This window comes from Tamandua tetradactyla, chromosome 9 (assembly GCF_023851605.1).
Source record: "Tamandua tetradactyla isolate mTamTet1 chromosome 9, mTamTet1.pri, whole genome shotgun sequence".
Taxonomy (NCBI): domain Eukaryota; kingdom Metazoa; phylum Chordata; class Mammalia; order Pilosa; family Myrmecophagidae; genus Tamandua; species Tamandua tetradactyla.
In genome coordinates, this window is record NC_135335.1 from 20,371,376 (window position 1) to 20,377,375 (window position 6,000).

The window sequence follows — 6,000 nt, forward strand, 5'->3', positions numbered from 1 at the left end:
CAGGTGCAAATGTTCCAAGAAATGATCATGATGATGAATATGCAACCATGAGATGATATTGTGAATCACTGATTATATATGTAGAATGGAATGATGAAAAGTTAAGAATGTTTGTGTTTATTTCGCATTTTTTTGTATTTTTTTAAAAATAAAAACATTAATTAAAAAAACACCTTCAAAAAAAAAATAAGAAAACCAAACTTAAAATCTTCAGAGAAATAGTGTTTTGAATTTTGAATAAAAAAATGGATAAAAAAAAATTCAGATTCTCATTCAATAGGTCTCGGATAAGTCCCAAGAATCTTATTTCAAAAAGTCCCCAGAAAATGCTGGATGCTTTTGGTCCATGGACTATACTCAGAGGAGTGAGTCCACTCATCAGTGGGCTGTTTTCTCATCTTAAAATGGAATAAGAAAAGTAGTTACCCCATAGGACTCTTTTTGAAGATTAAATGAGGGCTGAGGGCCTGGTGTAAATTCTGTGCATAAGAGGAAATCAATAGGTTTAACTTTTCTTCCATTCTCCCTTTTCCCCTCTATTGGTACAAGGAAAAGGGACTTAGTGAACTTCTTTTCACTACAGAGGGATTGGGGGAATCATTGCATCTAAATAAAGGGCCTAAGGAAGAAGGGAGTACTCAACTCAGAATGTGGCAGTTGAAGATTCTTCTTGTATTTAAAATATTTTCATCTTGGTGGTATCAAGAAAGTAAAACTAGAAACATTGGGCAGAAATTTGCATATAAAATTAATCGAGTTAGAGGTTTTGTTGGAAAGAATGATTTAAAATAATATTCTACCAATTTTTTTTTTTAAATTTAAATTCACAATGTCAGTACTCACTCAAGTCTCTGAGATTTAGCTTCTCTTTCTGGGGGTGTACGTGATATAATTTCACATTGGCAAGCCAGAGGCACAAATTCTGTCTTATCATTGCCTCCAGCTAAGACTGTGGACCCTGGAAAGTCATGTCACCTGCCTGAACATCAGCTTTCCCTTCTGTGATGTCAGGAGATTGCAAAAAAATCAGGACAACCACCTCAATTTTCCATTATAATGGATGATCTTTCTTATTTGATTGTAGCCCTATTCCTCAGAATCCTGGGGGTGAGAGCAAGAGCAGACCATAGAGAGGTGGAGAGGGAAATAATTGAAGACTTTGAAAGGAAAGGATGGGATCTATGGAAGGATTGACCTTTGCTAGATAGAAAGAGAAAATATTCCTTCAGTGTACTATCAAGAAGGAAGTAGGAGGGTATGGCAAAGAAAAAGTATGTTGGTAGACATGGGTGATGGGAAGATGGAGGAATCCTGCTTTTATGACTTCTGGTGTCTAAGTGAATTATAAGATGAGGTCACCAGCTAAGCATAAGACAGGGAAAGGGATATGGGAAGTTTTTAAGGAACAAAATATTATCTTGGACTATGGAACAGCAAAACTCCTAGGGAAGCATGCTCTGCAGATTCTCTACGTGATGTGTCTATGAATTTTAAGTGACGCCCCCGACCTGGCTGTGTGATTTTCTTGGTCAGCATTTAGCTGCTGTAGTATAGGCACAGAGAAGGTGCTGGAGTTTGCAAGGTGGTTGTGAAAGAGGACGGAGATGTGAGGACATCTGGGGTGCTTGCAAGAGAGTAATTATACAGTTAACAGTGGAATCTAATTAATGTAAGGAAGGTAGTAAAGGCAGGAGGTGGCTGCTGGATTGTGGGTAGGTGGCGGGATCAGTGGATTAGTGGTTAGGATAAAGGATGAGAAATGTGGGAGTGGACATTACTAGAGCAAGAAAGATGGGAGGTCAGGAAGTAGAGGTCAGGGATCAAGATTTTGAAATAGAGATTTTCGGTAATGACAGGGCTGATGGTGTGATTGTTGAGTGGGTGGCTGCAGTAGAGTGGAAAAGATGCTTATGAGGGTGGAGGACATCCGTAAACTGAGAGAAAAACTTGGATGAGTCACAGATACAGATACCAAAAATTTTGCAATTTTTTGTAGAAAAGGGGCAGTGAATATGATTGCAATCAGGAGCTAACATCTACAGATGACCAAGAGATGGGTAGAAAGTTCCCAATGAGGAGGACAAGAGTAAGAGCTGAAAATGGGGCCATGGCTAGAGCATATGACACCTCTGTGCAATTTAGGGAAAATGCCCCTACTCTAGGGGAAGCAGCCCGCCCCAGGATGCACAGCTTGGGGAGTGTATGAGCCCTTGGCCAGGGCTCAACCTTCTTGCATAGTCTGTCCAGCCATGCTTGGTAGCTCTGGTTAAATGCCGTAGGCATCAAAGAAGCCCCTCTCCCTCCCTTTTTTTTTTTTTTTTGGCACAGGAAATGGCCTGAAAGAGACAATGGGGAAAGCAAAATTAACCCTCTGATTGTACAGACAGGGCACCTGAGGCCCAGAAAAGGGAAATAACTGCAACACATAGGAAACTGTTGACAGAATTGGATCTAAACTGCTGTTCTGATTCTCTGTGCTTTCTGCACACACACCCCCCCCCTCCCGATAATGGAGCTGACATTTTAGCAAACACTTTAAAATTGCAAATTCCAAAACATGCTGTCCTTCAAAGTCACTTCTGTGGGAGGTGACAGACTTCTTTCTAGTGATGCTGCTATTGTTTTAACCATTTCTGGAAGCTCCTTCAGAGAAATGATCTTCGGAGCCAGCTTCTGAGTCAGGAAAGACTGCACCATAGAAGCTTATTTAATAGCAGAGTGAGGACCATCCTTCTCCTTCTCTAGTGTTGGGTCTGAGAGCCCAAGATGCAACCTGGGAACAAAGGCCTGTGTTCTCTCTTCATTTCATTTCAGCAAATATTTATTTTGCAGTTACCATGTTCTGGGTACATGGTGATCTCAATCTAGCTTTGCTATGAGGTGCATGCAGTGTGTACAGGTTTTATTTTTCAAGGCTGGGTGGGATGTGTGAGATTTGCATCCTTTAGTCTTTTTAGATGCAAACATCTTTCAATTTTTAATACAGAAAATTAATGTAATAAAGGCAATTTGGTAGATCCTAGAATCTCTGGAGAATGAGGTTTGGAAAAGAGCTGTCTTCAAACTACTGGGCTCTTGAGAGACCTCATTGTTTGCACCATGAAGTTCTTCCTGGTTCTGGACCACCAAGATTCCTGTCACTGATATCCCTGAGACCCTGATAATTCCCTGCCATATTCCCCACCTGAGGTCCACACAGCTTCTGCATCCTTAGGTCATTCTCTTTTAAAGTGGATTCTCACATGTGAGTGTATGACTGGGACCACACAGGCTGCATGTTGACACTAGTTGCAAAGGAGTCTGGGAAGTGGGTTCCAGCTTCTAACTTGGCAGGAGGTATTCAGATTGTGGGAGGAACCCCAGACATAGGAGATTTTTTCAAAAGAGAATGGACATCACACACATAGCAAAGGTTACCTATAAGTCTGGTGGTTTCCTTGGGCCCTTATGCCTAGAATTTGAGAGAGCTGGGGTGTGTCATACTTGGTCCATTTTCTAATCTTCATGAAGCATGATCATCAGGCAAGGGATCACAGCACAGTTGTGCTTTTCCTGTTAAAATTTAGAACTCTCTTTAAAACTAATGTAAAGAGAGACAGGAACTCATGTCTTCAAGCCCTGCAAATGGTTGTCAAGGTCAAATCCTCTCTCTGTGAACCTGTATCTATGAAGAAAGCTAAGACATTCTGCCAGGAAATGCTATTCCTCAATGATCCAGAATCCCATTTCTCTGGTCTCTAGAATAGTCAGAAAGATGACCCAGCCACTCCCTGCGCATGCTGAGAAGATTTCACATGACAATGTCATATGACATATGACAATGACATGCTGAATGCTTTCTGGGCATCAGACACTGGGTGAACCTGGGCAGAGGGTTTAGGTGGTGTTCTAGTTTGCTAGCTGCCGGAATGCATCACACCAGAAATGGATTGGCTTTTAATAAAAGGGGATTTATTTTGTCAGTTCTTCAGAGGAAAGGCAGCTAACTTTCCACTGAGGTTCTTTTTTTACGTGGAAGGCACAGGATGGTCTCTGCTGGTCTTCTCTCCAGGCCTCTGGGTTCCAACAGCCTTCCCCAGGGGTGACTTCTTTCTGCATCTCCAAAGGCCTGGGCTGAGCTGCGAGTGCTGAGATGAGGTATGTAGAGCTGCTTAGGCTGTGCTACTTTGAGCTCTCTCATTTAAGCACCAGCCAATTAAGTCAAACGTCACTCATTGCAGCAGACACACCTCCTAGCCAACTGCAGATGTAATTAGCAACAGATGAGGTTTACCTACCGTTGGCTTATGTCCACAGCAACAGAACAAGGTGCCTTCACCTGGCCAAGTTGACAACCGAATCTAACTACCACAGGTGATTTCAGCACTCTGCGTGCAGGAAACTCAGTCTAGTGTGGAAGGCTGACTGGTATGCATGTAATAATACAGGAACTCTACAGAATGCATAAAAAAATGGGTCTTGGAATCTTTTAACCAATGGGGTCATGTTCTGGGCCTTGTGAACCAGTTTTCTCACCTGCAAAGTGGAAATAAGACTTAGCTCCCTTGTTTCAAGGAGTAAATGGTATAACATACGTAGAGCAGCTAGTTCCTGGCACATAGGAGGCACTCAGAAAGCAAACACTGCTTCTTCTCCTCCCCTCTCCTCCCTTCTCTTCAATAGAAAGTATGATGGGATAGACAAGGTGGTGGTTATTTCTATTTGATGGATTCATGTTAGGCTCCTAATGATGATGGATTCTTCAGGGTGAAGAGGAGAAGAAGCAGCTTCAGGTAGCATGGAATACTGTGTTTGGGGAATGGTGGGCTCAGCAACTGGTTAGAGGTATGTGAGTGGAAGGGAGGGCTGGCTGGATGTGTTGCCAAAAATCCAAATATTCTCCTGCAAGTACAAGTGGTCAATGAAGACTTTTTAAGGTAAAGGACTGTTTGAATCAGCCAGAGTAGCTGCTATTTGGCTGGTGAAAATGTCCCTCTTTTATTTGGAACTGCCCTGGACTTTGCAGTTCTCCATGTCTTTGCATTGAGAGACAGGAGAGGAAGGGGTGAACTATTTCTTGTGCCCCCATTTCATCTGGGGATATATACGGTTGGATATCTTGAAGAGGTTCTCTCCAACATCATGATTTCCATAAAGAGCCACGGTAATACCATTTGTTGACCATCTCAATGCACTGGTAGGTATTTCACATTAATGATTTCTAATCCTTTTAGTAATCTTGTAAGGGAGTTACTATCATTTCCATTCTGCAGAAGAGGAATCTGAAATTTAGAAATATTAGGCAATTTGTTCAAGGCTGTGTAACCAGAAAAGGACCGTGCCAAGCTTCAACGTTGGGTTTGCCTAATTATAAAATCTGTATTGGTTCCACACTCTGAATCTCATTGGATGATTTTTAATTGACATGAATAGATCCAGATCTGGTTCCATAGGAAGGGAGTTTTGGGAGCTGACTTTCAGGGTGTGTAGAGATTCCTTAAGTTTCCTGCCTCTTTCTGCAGGTCTTTTTAATCACTCAGTGATGCCCAGATCCCTTCGTCTTTCTGCCTGTTGTGGTGTAGTGTGGTGAAATGCCTACAAGCTTTGGATTCATAGAGATCCCAGTTGAAATCTTGGTTCTGTCTTCACCATCAATTGGGACCTTGGGTGAACCTCACTTGCTGGCAATGTGGGGATGATAATTGTACCTACTTTACAGGCTGTTGTGTGAATAAAATGATATCTGTAGAATTCTGGGCACACAGATGCTTATGAGTTCTCTTCTTTGAACTTTTCTTTTTCTAACACTCCTGGGATGGAAGGGTATTAAGTCTTATTAGATGGTTTTTTTTATTATGATTTTGATATTCATCTTTGAAAGGCAGAAGGGGGTTGGATCTAAGGATGGTTGGCAATAACCAACGACCTTGAGTGAAATTAGGGGATAGAAGAAGGGAAGAAAGAACAGAGAAAGGGTTTATCAGAGGCAAAGTTCAGTGAATGCGTAATTTATTCAGGAAT